Source organism: Mauremys mutica, chromosome 2, assembly GCF_020497125.1.
Source record: "Mauremys mutica isolate MM-2020 ecotype Southern chromosome 2, ASM2049712v1, whole genome shotgun sequence".
NCBI classification, from domain to species: Eukaryota; Metazoa; Chordata; order Testudines; family Geoemydidae; genus Mauremys; species Mauremys mutica.
The window spans coordinates 184,338,620-184,352,370 of NC_059073.1; the positions used below are offsets into that span (position 1 = coordinate 184,338,620).

General features: G+C 44.2%; 1 long non-coding RNA gene across 1 annotated transcript; it reads right to left on the bottom strand.

The window, feature by feature from the left end:
- Positions 1–992: 992 nt before the first annotated feature.
- On the bottom strand, positions 993–2,569 carry LOC123364552. The gene is made up of 3 exons (XR_006577164.1): positions 2,443–2,569; positions 1,395–1,574; positions 993–1,307 (listed from the first exon to the last, which is right to left on the bottom strand). It is a non-coding gene; the product is annotated as an uncharacterized LOC123364552 (long non-coding RNA).
- Positions 2,570–13,751: the final 11,182 nt, after the last annotated feature.

Consider the following 13,751-nt stretch of genomic DNA (forward strand, 5'->3'; position numbering starts at 1 on the left):
TGCCTTACAATGCTTTGATGTAGTAGTGCCCACCTAGGCCTCTCAGGCAAGCCACACCCTGAGTGTCTGTCTGCAACTGCAACCTGCCAGCCATACTTGGTTTGCACTCTGGCTTTTACCAGCCTTGGTTACTTCTGCAGGGGGGACCCCAATACACTCCCAGGCCTGTATTTTCCCCAAAAATGTATATCTTGTACTGCACAGCCCTCTCCTGAACAGTCTGAATATATTAAGTCCATAATTCCTTAAAGGAATTAATATACACTAGCTTATCTTAAATGAGTTACCCAGAAACTTTCACTTAAACTGGTTTTATCTAATCCACTGTGTTTATTAACTACAAAGAGCTTTTAAATGAGTACAAGCAATGAGATATAAAAGTCAAAAATGGTAATGTAGTACGGCTTTGTCGCGGTTCGTCCCTCAGTGGGGCTGTGGGGTATCCTACCGCCTCGCTCTAGCTTGCTGTCCGTGGGCTCTACAGTCATGGGAAATAACACACACTCAGTTAGGGGCTCAGGCCCTTGGAGCGGGGCTGAGTCGATAGTCAAATGGTGGCCCAGGCCCTAGGTCAGGGCGAGGCAGCCAGCGAACAGTCAAACTCAGGCCCTTAGGCAGGGGCAGAGTCAGTAGTTCAATAACAAAGCATGGCCCAGGCCCTGGGGCGGGGCGGGGCGGGGCAGCAAGCAAACAGTCAAGGACTCAGGCCTTTAAACAGGGGCTGAGTCAGTAGTTCAATAGCAGGAGGTCCTAGCCTCTCCAGGCCAGGGAAAAGGGGGAGTCTGTCACCCAAGGAGTGGGTGGCAGGGGGGACGCAGGCCCTCCCACTCCACTGCGTCCCAGCCCGGGGCCCTAGCAGCGGCAGAAACTCGCTGCTGTCAGTGGGGATCCTGGCCGCAACACACTGACATAAGCTCTGGCGGTGCTGCAGCCAGACTGGGGTCAGCTGCCCCTGGGCTACTTCCACACTCCCCCTCGTAGGGTACCTGAGTTGGGGTAGCGTCGCTGGCGACCTCGAACACCATCGGTTCCTCCAGGTAAGTAACAGACGGTAGGCTCGGCGCCTCCTCGGGGTAGCTGGCAAGAGGCAGGCTCGGCCTTCTGCTGTCTCCCCAGAGGGAGCTCGGTCGCGAATGTTTGGTCTCTCCGGCGGCTGGTTCCCAACTGAGCTCTGCCGGTGAGCTTTTATACTTCTGGGTCTGCGCCGTGACCTCTGAGGGGTGGGCGCAGGACCCAGTGACTCCGCCCACATGGGTGTTAGGGGAGGTTCATCCCTCAGCGGGGCTGTGGGGTATCCCACTGGCTCGCTACAGGTAACAAGAAAAATAAAGATGAAAAATGCTTTCTAGTACCTAGCTTAACAAATTATATTAGATTCAAGCAACATTTCTCACCACATGCTTCCAGCAGCATTGCTGATCAAACTCTTGAAATCAGGACCCCCCAGAGTCCAATGGTGGCTGTTTCTTGTCTTTTCAAGTGCAAAGAGTGAGATGGACATGGAAGAGGGGGGTTGTCTTGGGTGTTCACCCTTCCTTTTTATATTTTGTCCCCATCTTGAAAAGCATTTTCATCTGAGAACCAAAAGACAAAGAATCTATGTGGAAGGATGTTCCCTGCTGTGTTTTTCACCTGTTTAAGCTCACATGCAAATTTCCTTTTGTTTCCTCTCTTCTTCCATTCTGTTTGACTCTGCTTACTGCTTAAATGCAAATTAAGGCAAACACACACTCTTTTGTTCAAGACAGGTCTGTTTGACCAGTTAAGTGATATGGGAGACTGAACATGTATTTTTAACATCATACGGGGGCAGTTTATAACTTTACACACAATGCTGCTATATACATTTTGCCATGATATTACAAGTTATGAGTTGTCATATAATACCCCACAAGGCATACCTTGTACAAAGATTATAAAAAAAGTGTGGTGGGTGTGAATGCAGGGATGCATTCTATCACTGTCCCCCAAGATGCTTTTATCAGATTCCTATAGAAACATAGTGGGCCAAATTCTGCACTTACTCACCAGAGTGCAGTGCTTCAGAGCTTATAAATCTATGAAAGGCAGAAACAACACTGAAAAACAAAGCCAAACCCCGCCCCCAAACTGTTAAACCAAGTCAAGCTATTCCCTGTCAGCTCTCATTCACAGCCAGGTCTGTCAGCCTACATATTTATATTTCCCGACATTGCCAAATATAGATATAATCAGACTGAGTGGGTTTTTGTAGTGCTTTGGCACTCATCTTTGCGTAAAATAATTATAGTTTTGTTGGCCTTGATTTTATTGTTTTCTGCCTCTTTTCCTTATTTACCCTTTCCCTTCTTATCCTTTCATATCTCCTTCTCCAGTTCAGTCCCTCATTTTCCCCATTCCCCTGGTTGTCTCTGGAATTTGCCACCTCTAATGGTCTTTATGCCCTCCCTTTTCTCCACTTACTTCATGGAATCTGTCTCCCATTTTCTCTTCCTTTCCCAGGTCTCCCTCTACTTCCTTGGGTCCCTCTCCCTCGAGTCTCTCTCAAACTGTCTCCTCCTCTTCTTTTATGCTCTTCCCAATCTTCTTGGATCACCTAGCTCACACTCTTCCTATCCCCTTCCATTTCTGCCTCCCCACTCCCTCATCTGTCTGTTTCTCTCCCCTTGCTCTAAGTTGACATTTCTCTCCATCCTCTCTTGGGGAGTCTCTTTCCTGTGTCTGTTTCCTCTTAGCACATAATTCCCACAAAATATCCCTAACCTCTCCACACACCACCCCTTCGTTTTGTACATCCTCAGACCTGGGGGACTCTGCAGCCAAACCTAATCAAACACTTTTTTTGACAGAACAGTTTTCTGTTGGAAAATGGCATTTTCCTGAAATGCAAGTGTTTCACAGGAATGTGTTGATTTCAGCAGAATTTCTGATGAATAAATTACACAATGACTCAAATCAAAGTGGAGTATTTCACTTCCGCTTTCTTGTTTTGATTTTTATATTACTATTTAATATATGTAAATGCAATTAATATTTTATATTTCATCTATATATTGTAGAAATATGATGTGGCTGATAGGACACAAACCTTCACTTCCTGGCCTCAACAATCCTATAACAAGGGTCGGGGTTCCAAAAGGCTGTACAAATGTCAGGATCAGTTCTAACCACTGACTCCACTAGCAATTCTTACTACTTTATTTATTTATTTTTAAATCGAATGTGTATCAAACATAGCTAACATAATCAACCAAAAATAACCCCAGATTAATAGTTTATGAATAAAATAGACAAATGGAGACTTTTAGGTTTGAGGCTCTCATATTGGACGTTTGTCAGTAACTATCATCTGGGAACCTCAATATTTTTCTGATTGCTAGGCTGCTTCTTGTTCTCAGTAGTTCCTTCTACAGTGACTTACTCAGTCACTGCATTTGGTAGGGCTGCCTTGCCTTTTTAAGTTAAGCCTAATGTATCTTCAGTATGAAATCGGAAAAGGAGGCCACACTACCACTATATGTGGGCTCTGGAGCTGCTCTCCTTAATCACATGCCTTCCATTTACTTCAGTAGAAAATTTGCCTGAGTGAGGGACAGGCTTAGGCATTTCAGACTGTTATGCGCTTACAGAGCTTTTTTTTTAAAAAAAACCATTATCTTGTTTTGTTTTAAATGGCCATTCAGTGGGCCTTAATGAAGACTTTTTTATTACTTTCTTTGCTTAAAGAAAAGAGAATAAACACAGTGACTTCATTTAAAAATGGTGGCATGAACATGCACAATTTCAATATTGCACTAATATTTATTGTTTTCAAAGACCTTATGAGTGTGAGGCGAGACGGGCCTTTTGACACCGTTACAGCAGTGTGGTAGCAGGGTGAGGACTGGAACATTTCAAAGCTTCAGCTGTTCCTCAGAATGCCTCTCTGAGCTGGTGCCTCTGCTCAAAGAAACAAGCTTGAGCGGAGAAAAAAGAAGCCTTCATAGGTTGTAAAGTGTCCATCAGGATTTGCTCCTCAGAGAACTGAATCCTAAATGTCAGACATTGCGGGATGGTTCTCTGTAAAATTATAAGAATTAGCCTCATTTTACACTTTTAAACTCTAAATCGAACTGAGCACAGTCATATGAAGAATTACAAAACATGAAATAAAGGTAAGGTGTTTTTTTTCTCTCTCTGTAAACATTTCAAATGACATCCAACAACAGTATAATGCTTCTTTATCCGTGCAGGGCCAAATCTTACTTCTCAGACGAGTGGTCCCACTCACCTTGCCTGTGTTTGAATTCTTAGGGCAATCTCCTAGCACTGCACTATACTGATACACTTCTCTTCCTGGTCACAATAGTGAGAGCACTAATGTAAGCAATGCACTGGTGTGTCAATACCTGTGCTGTCTAGACCTGTTCTGATCAGGATTAGGTTACACTGTGACAGAAGCACCTGCCCTCTCAAGGCTGCTACCTCCAGTGGAGCTACAAAGTTGGGACACTTCCCAAAACAATTTCATATAGACACAAGCCATTGAAGCCAATGGGACTTGTCCGGTGACAAGGGTATGTCTACACTGCCTGCTAGATTGGTGGATAGTGATCGATTGTATCCCATCTCATCTAGACGCGATACATCGATCCCCAAACGCACTCCCCATCGACTCCGGAACTCCACCAGGGCGAGAGGCAGAGGCCGTCGATCCCGCACCATGAGGACGCGAAGTAAGTCAATCGAAGTCGATCTACGATATGTTGACATCAGCTATGCTATTCTTGTAGCTGAAGTTGCATATCTTAGATTGATTTTCTACTCCCCAGTGTAGACCAGGCCTAAGGCGAGCAGGGGTTAGCCAGTGGCTGATCTCTACTTTTCTCTGTTTTAGGTCTAAGTAAATGTAATGAAAATGTAGGTGTCCCCCCCACTGAATTATAGAAAAGCCCCATATAATGCTTTTTCCATTTGAGTTAAATTGTCCTCCTTTAATTCCTCTTATGCTGGCTATATTTCAGAACATACTGCGATAGAATGATTGGTTTATATTATTACTGTTTGAAATTACAAATGATTTCTGTTTCTAATAGAAGTAGTAAATGAGGAGCCTTTTTATCTGTGTGTAGCAGCTGTGAGGGTAGAATTTCCATAGCAGTGAAAAATCTTCAGGAGATCCAATTCCTATCTTTCCCCCTCCCTTCCATCCTCCCTCTAATCAGTACAGTAGGTTTGGCAACCTGTCATTATCCTCGTCTCTGACAGTGATTTTTATATATATATTTTTTTGGTTCCTTGCAGGAAAAGCCTTGCAAATAATACAAGTCATAAATTGAGCAGACAGAGCCCATTGGTTCTAGCTCAGTATGATTCTATAAACCCTCTGTGCAAGAAACGTTTGTTGCTCTGACTGACAGGGCAATTTCGGAGAGTAATGAGTAAAGATGGATGTCCCTGAGCAATTAATCAGACTTCTGTTGGCAACTCTCTCTCTCTCTGTCAGTATTCAAAGCTGTCGTCTTAGTTATTTCAGAAACCAGGTAAAAGAGGATAATACCCGTGGATTCCCCTTGTGCTAAATTATGTAAAACTTCATAGTGGCAGTTGGTGACCAAAGTGAAAAGAGGTAGAATTTTAATATATAGACAAGGGCTCTGTTCTTTTATTTTTCATTCTGTATTTCTGCTGTCAGATAAATCATGAAGGCATCTAATTCTGAATTAGCACACAGCATTTTTCAGCCTGAGAATGAACACACTAGTGCCTAATGACTGCCTGAGGTGAATAGAAAGTCGGAGTCCCCCAGAATATAGAGCTTAGGTTTGATCCATTTTGTCTGCATCTCTTTGAAATTTGTTTCCATGTCTTCTATTAAGGGCCTCGTCTTCCTCCTGCCAAAGTCAGTGGGAGTTTTGCTAATGACTTCTGTCGGGGGTAGGACTGGGCTGTACACATGGTGGCAGTTCCAGTTGTAGACTAGAACTCTGACATTTGTGAACCTTATTTCCTAGGCTCAGTGCTGCCTCCTTAATCTTGCCTGTATCCCTTATGCCCATGAGTCCTGTAGCCACACTGATTACTCATTCCATGCATGGGGGGGTTCCAAGCTCAGGCCCTGGTGCAGGGTTAAATGAGCTAGTCTGTGCTAGAGCGGATAAGAGACTTAAACCTGTGCTGTTGTGGCTCAGCCAGCTGAACCAGGCAACTTTTTCATTAGAAAACCTGATGAGTCTCTCCACAGATATTCATTATTATACTCAGAGTGCACTTCTCTGGAGCTCAGTAGAGGCATTTGGGGGGTAGAGGGAGGCAAAAGGGATGCACGCGCATCTCCTTTGCCCTGCATCAAAGCAGTAGTACAAAGAAGCCTTGTGGTGGTGGGTTTTTTCTGCATTCAGTGGATTCCTCAAAGAAATATCCCATTGTTTAATTTTAATTATTTTCTTTTTGAGAGGGTAAATTATAACCCCGTAAGTGAGTATACTGACAGCATGGCACGGTGAGGATACTAAATATCAACTCGCTAGAAAACGGCTTTTCTTTTAAAGGCACTTAATATTACAATTTTTTAACACTTGCTTTAGCTCAAGAGTTCAGGTTATATCATTAGGCAATCATCGGCTGAAAATGGCAGAGGAAACTCAAACATATCAGAGGGATGGGGAAAAAAGAAGCAGAAACCAAAACTGCCATGAGCTATATCAGCAGATGTGGAGACTGCAAAGAGAATCAGGGAAGCAGCTTCATCAGATTACTCAGCCCCTGACTTGGCCCAACTGCAAGCTTTTAGGGAATATCACTGAAGTCCAAATTGATATCCATGTCTGAAACCTGGCTGAAACAATGGGAGAGGAAGGGTCATGTATTCTGTCCTCATTTTCACCCATTCACCCCTATTAAAGTCTATTGGGTTTCCTGGGTGTAACTGAGGGTGGAACTTGACCCTTAGGGATGAAAGTGTAAGCAATGGAGGGAGCACTAATACATAGATTTGGTCAAATCATTTGTTGCAAGAAACATTCTGTTTACTTTTAGCCTATTTTCAATTCACAAATTGCTTGCAAACATATTTTGATTCTTATTAATGTATTTGCTATTTATAATTGCTCATGCAATTTATGCAAGCCAATTTCAGCCTCTGAATTGTCTGAGCTGTTTGTTTTGACTAATAATAGTGTGCGTTTGGTTACATAAATCAAATGGTATTGCTTCCATACCCTGACTGGATGACAAATGTTTTGAAAAGCCAAATATCTAATAGTGAATAATGCATTCTTTCACTTTTATTCTAACCAGATGGACAAACAAACAGAAATACAGAGTTCTTCCCTTTCTGGGGTTGAATTTTGTCCAAGTCTTTCCCTCTTCCATGGTATGAAGAAAAAAGTAAAACACAATGTTTCCAGTGGTCAAGCTGTGACATTCAGTCTCCTCACAGACTGAGAGCAGTATTTCTCTACTACCAGTGACACTTCCTTGGTTCTTCCTTCCATTTTATATCCAGCACTTTAAGGCCTCAGTTCTCCAAAGAATTACACATGTGCTTAACTTTATGCATTGAGTAGTCCTACTGAAGCCGATAGAACTAGTCGCAGAGCACAAAATTAAGTAGGTGTCTTACCAGGATCAAAGTCTAAATGCTGGAAGAAAAACTGGGTTGTGTGCTTTGGCCCTACCTGAGTGACCCTATTCTAGCTGTATGGGTGGCCTCACAAGACCTGGGCAGGTAGCATACGGCAACAGACTGAATACCCTTTGTTCACATGTGAGTGTGGGTTCTTGTATAACCAAAAACTGTTCCCCAAACTTTTGTCCAAAAACGGGAGGGGGGGGGGCTGGTGAACATGGTCAAACCCAGCAGCCATTTGAAATTCAAACAAAGGCTTTATGAACACAGGGTGGGATTCATGAAAGTAGTTAAATGCCTACATCCTGTTTTTAGGTACCACTGAGATCCACAATCTCCCACTCAGCTGCCATCTAACTCTGTAGGCATCTAAACTCACTTGGCATCTAAGTTTTTTCCTTTGAGCATGAGTACTGCACTCTTCTTGGCATCTGGGTGCCTATCTCCTGCCTCAGCATATGCACCCTAGTCCCTTGTCATAGATGTCGAGGTGCCTATGTCTTACCTAAGCTCCAGAACAATTCACAAACCAGGACAGGCAAGCATTCGGCCTGTCCCACTGGTGTATGGGAGCTGGATCTGGTAGGCAGGCTCTACGCATGCCTACTGGATAGGTCCCATCAGGCAAGTTCACACAAAACAGCTGGGTGCGGGGGTCGGGAAGAGGAGAAAGAGAACCAGGCTCTCACATTTAACCTTTAGTCCAGTGCAGGGGTTCCCAAACTTGGTTCATGGCTTGTTCAGGATAAGCCCCTGGCAGGCTGTTTACCTGAGTGTCCACAGGTACAGCCACTCGCAGCTCTCAGTGGCTGCGGTTCTAAACAAAGCATCTCATGACCTGCCAGGGGCTTACCCTGAACAAGCCGCGAACAAAGTTTGGGAACCCCTGGTCCAGTGCTTAGGGTACTCTGAGATGTGAGAGACCCCCGATTCAAGTCCTCACTCTGTCTGAGGGGAAGAAGTGATTTGAACTGAGATTCACTGCCTCTCAGAGGAGTGCCCTCACCACTAGGCTATAGAATATTCTGATGATGGTCTCCCTCAGTCTTGCCTATTGAAGTTGTTCCAATGGTATACTTAAATATTACTTGGGCCAGAGAGGGGGAGAGAGAGCATAAGAAGGACACTATACCTAATGGTTAGGGCATGCACCTAGGAAAGTGGCAGGTCCCTGTTCAAATCTGTTCTCCACCTCAGGAGTAGGGGAGACTTGAACTGGGGGTCGCCCACATTCTGGTTGAGTACCATAACCATTAGACTCAAGATTATAAGGGAGATCATCCTCCCACTCCCCGCCTGCTGTTGTGTTGTGGGTCCTGCACACAATTTAGGCAGCCAGATGCCTATCTCTTCCCCAGTAGGTGGATTACTAGCAAAGCTAAGTGCCTTTTTGCAGTCTGGCCTTAGACGCCTATCTCCAAAAGAGGGGTAGGGTTTAGCACACCTCCGTGACATTGCACCCCATATTCTTCATAGAGTTATTATATATATGATATGATTATGGCATAACTAAGACCTATTTTATGCAAGATGGGTCATGTGAGATCATTGGAAAGGTTAGTATTTACTGCATACAATTATCCTATTTGCATGCATGTATCATTTTTGGTCTCTGAAGTTAGGAATATTGACTATATATCTGTATTACAAATGTGTTTACATCTGGAGAATGCCCACTAGTCAAAAAACTCTGTCTAGATGACCAGCTGGGAAGGGTCCTTTCAGACTGAAGAGCAATTAGAAGAAAACAATAGGCCTTGGTGGGGGATAACCTTCTTCCAGGGATCCTTCCAGAGGACGTGACAGACAGCATCCAAGTTATGGCCACTGTGACATTACAGGGACATGTGACCTGGTGACGTGGTGCTGGACTCCACTGGCTGGCGTTGGAACCAAGCTTTGAGACAATGGGTTCCCACCATATGTAAAAGCTGTTTAAAGCATGGTAGTGACATTATTGTGGTTTGTCACTGACTCCCCACCCAAAGAGACTCCTGGAAATACCTGAGGAACAAAGACTGAACTGAAGGAAGTGCTGGACCCAGGCTAAAGGAATTTTTAGCCTGTGAATGGTATACCTGGGATTTCTAAGCTGTAAGCCAGCACAGCTTGCCCCTTAAGAACCTGCAGCCTGCTTGTATCATTATTTAGGGTGAGAATTTGCTGTTCATATCTGATCTATGTAGCATATTAAGCTTAGTTTGCATGTTTTGTGTATTTGCTAGGTAACCTGCTTTGATCTGACTGCTATCCCTTATAATGACTTACATTTTATCTTTTGTAGTTAATAAACTTGTTTTTGCTTTGTCTAAAACAAGTGTGTGTGGAAATCAAAACTTGGGGCAGAAAGCTGTGGGGAGGGGGCAAATTTCATGAGCCTCCCCATGCAGAGCTGATCACAGCATCTGTATGTAACTGCAGCTCGGGGTGTCCCTACCTGTATATGTGCTGGTAAAAGTGCAGGCTGGAGCAGTACAGTGTAAAGGGAGCCCACGCTGGTGAGACGGGGTCTCAGTGGTACCCCAGTTCCAGGTGGCACCCAAGGGGGAACTCATCACAACCTCACTCTGGTCAACATATCCCATTGGCTAGTTTAGGTGACTCCCTGCCTATCTCTGTGGGCTCTGTGGATTGCAGTCTAAGGCCTGTCTCTCCCCATTCATTGTATAGGGAGCCCAGGCATCTAACTCTGGCTTTGTGGATCCCAGTCAGGCCTACCAACAGAAATGCCAGGGCCAGGGCCATCCCTGGGGCGGTGGGGCCTGGGGGCAGAAGTGATGAATCCGTCACTTCTGGGACTGCCCATGCTGGCCCATGGGGGGGTGCCCCAAAGCAGGGGCCCAGAGCAGTCTCACACACCTAGGCACCATGCAGCCCGCCTGGGTGATTTAAAAGGGCCCAGTCCCCTGGACAATTGCCCCCTTCCCCGCCTTTCCCTCCCTCCGTCCGCAGGCTTGATCCCAGTGGTGTTAAAGTGATTTTTTTCTAGGTGCCTAAATGTTAGGCCTAAGTCCCTTCGTGGATCCCACCCACTGTCCCTGCAATATTTAACCAGTTCCATTATTAATGTGGATTCTATAGGTATATATTAACAGGCAGATTGATTATATATAGAATCTAAGGAGCATATAGGTGACAGAAAAAAAAGTTTTATATCTAAGAGGGAAATCAAAGCTGTCACAAACAGGAGTTCTAATATCCATGTCATAGCAGAAAGAAAAGGGTCAACCTCTAGAAATGCAAGAGGTAAATACGGATGAATTAAAGTAACCCTAATGAGCCAGATCAATTACTATTGTAAAAAAAAATAATAGCAGGCTCAAAATTCTGCAAGCCTTACTCAGGCAAAACTCTAATTGAAGTGAATGGGAATTGATGATGAGCCTTCTCCAAAGTGTGAAAAGAGCTGAGAGATTATTTTTCTCACAACTTGGAAAGTATTTGAAAAGGAACAAACCTTTATCACTGAAGAATAAGGAGCAAGTTAAGAAACACCTTCAATCCTTGTCTGCTGCAGATGACCCTGATTGACTTTGAGGCAAGTAACAAAAGCTTAATCTTGTTTGCAATATATTGAGAGATGGCTGGTGGCGATTGACTATGAAAGGGTAGCCTCTGCACTGAGCTCAAAGTGACACATGAAAAGCAAATTGTTTTAAAGGTTCCGAATATCATTCATTTTTTCTCCTTGTAACTTTGCTTAAATCTTTGATTCATTGTCCACTTCACAAAGGTACAAAGCAACGCAATATATTGCTCAGGTGCATGCTGAACAAAATTTCAGAAGTGAAGCTGAGATGGATGGGATGAGGGGCAAGAATGCAGTTCAAAAAAGCAAACCATTTATTGCAAATATAGTAATGAAAATAATAATAAATCACACCAATGTCAAAATAGTGACATTCAGTCCATTTAATATCAGGGGCCTCCATAAGTTTGAGAACAGATGCAAAGTAAATTTGAAATCCAAAATGGTAATTTTACAAGATACACTTGGCTCTAGAAGAGGGGTGGGCAAACTTTTTTTGGCCTGAGGGCCACATCGGGGAATAGAAATTGTATGGTGGGCCATGAATGCTCATGAAATTGGGGTTAGGGGGTGAGGGCTCTGGGGTGGGGCTGGGGATGGATCAGAGGTTTGGGGTGTAGCAGGGTGCTCCGGGTGGGGATCGAGGGGTTTGGAGAGCAGGAGGGGGATCAGGGCTGGGGCAGGGGGTTGGGGTGAGGGGAAAGCCTCAGAGGGGTGCAGGATCCGAGTGGTGGTTACCGCAAGCGGCTCCTGGAAGCAGTGGGCATGTCCCTTCTCCGGCTCCTATGTGGAGCATGGCCAGGTGGCTCTGCACGCTGCCCCATCCAGAGGCACTACCCCTGCAGCTCCCATTAGAGCACTGGTGGGGGCCATTGGAACATGCCAGAGCGGGGCCAAGCCGTGTGGTGCAGCCCCCAACCCAGTGCCCAGACCGGAGTGCTGGAGCGGGGCCGTGCCACGTGGTCTGGCCCCCAACCCAGTGCCCCGGCAGAAGTACCAGAGCGGGACCGAGCCCCGTGGTGCGGCCCTGCTCCCACTCCCCAGCGGTAGCTCACAGGCCGGCTTAAAACAGCTCTTGGGACGGATCCAGCCTGTGGGATGTAGTTTGCCCACCCCTGCTCTAGAAAGACATGTAAAGGTAAACAGACGAAAAGATACTTGGCTGTTCAGTTAACAGGATTGTTCCTTCCATATTTGATGCAGACCTTGCAGAGTCACTAGGCTAATAGTTTTAAGGCAGATACTTTTGGTTTGGGATGACTTCAAGTATAGCAAAACAACACAACCTCTCCTTGGCACAAATGCTGAGACTCACCTGTCTGCCATCAGGTAGCATAATAGATTAGCTTGAAATTCTAGTGGGTTGTGTGGGACACAAGACTGAGGATCTGTGTCAGATATCAATATTACTTTGACAATTCTGTTTTCCTTTTATAATGATATATTAAAGCCCTTTATGGAATGACTCTGCAAAGCTAATTCCTTGTCTTTCTCTGCTGAACTGCATGAAGGGGAGCCCACAGTGAGCCTGGGCAAAGGGTGGGGTAGTGGCAATGCTTGCAGAACCCCCTAAGACATTGTTTCTTTGTGAGCTCTCACTATGAGAGTTCACATGTATAGCACTCCAGTGCAGGCTGTGTCTTCAAAGCCACTGCATGTGGCTCTAAAGTTCTGTAAAGAACTCTTGTATTTCCTTTAATATGAAAAGACATCACAGACCTGAAAGATATAATCTAAGAGTCTCATTCAGTTTCTACATTCAAAACTCTTTATTTGGCATGCTGCTCATAAATACTTTAAATTCAGGCATAATTACCTCCTTTTAATTTTTTCTCAAAATATTACTATTCTCTTTTTTCTTTTTTCCAGCAGGATTTTTACCGGGGCATGAATTTGCATATCTCTTTATGAGATTGGAACACTTCAAGCTTTGCATAAAACACATTTTTGACCATTAGAAAACTTATAAATGGCAAATAAAATTGAATGCAATCCACTGCGTTTGGGTTTTTTGCTGCTATTGATCTTATATTTTCTTCTCAGCTCACAGCTCTTTGAGTAGTTTGTTTCTTTCCTTCTTGGTTTCGTTTCACTTCTCTTGGCCCCAGAATTTCTCTAGCTGTATTTCCACTTCTTCTCGTAAAGGTTTCTGCCTGCTGCTGCTGCTGCTTTTTAAGGTGTTATGGTCTAATCTAAAGCCAATTTCAGCCAATGGAAAGACTCTCAGTGACTTGGATCAGGACCTTACTCTTTTCACCTCCCTCTGGTCTCTCATATAACTATTCACCTTCTCTTAGTTTTAGTTTTAGTTTTCAGTTTTGCTATTCATTTCAGTCGAGCCCGGATTTCATCCTTGATTTCAATACAGTATTTTCCAGTGAGCTAAATGTTTGTTTTATGCTGTGACTTCTACCTTATGCTATCTCTTATCACCTAGAACAGAGGAGGATATGCTCAATCTGTAAATACCTTCGAAGTCCACATATTGCTATCGGTGGGTTTGGTTTGGTTTTGGGGGGTTTTTGGTTAATTTAAAACAATTTTGTGAAAGCAAGAATTTCTACAGCATTGATTTAAAAATACATTAAGTAATATACTGTTGTGGCTATTAGTTAATCTTCTAGATTGATTGAC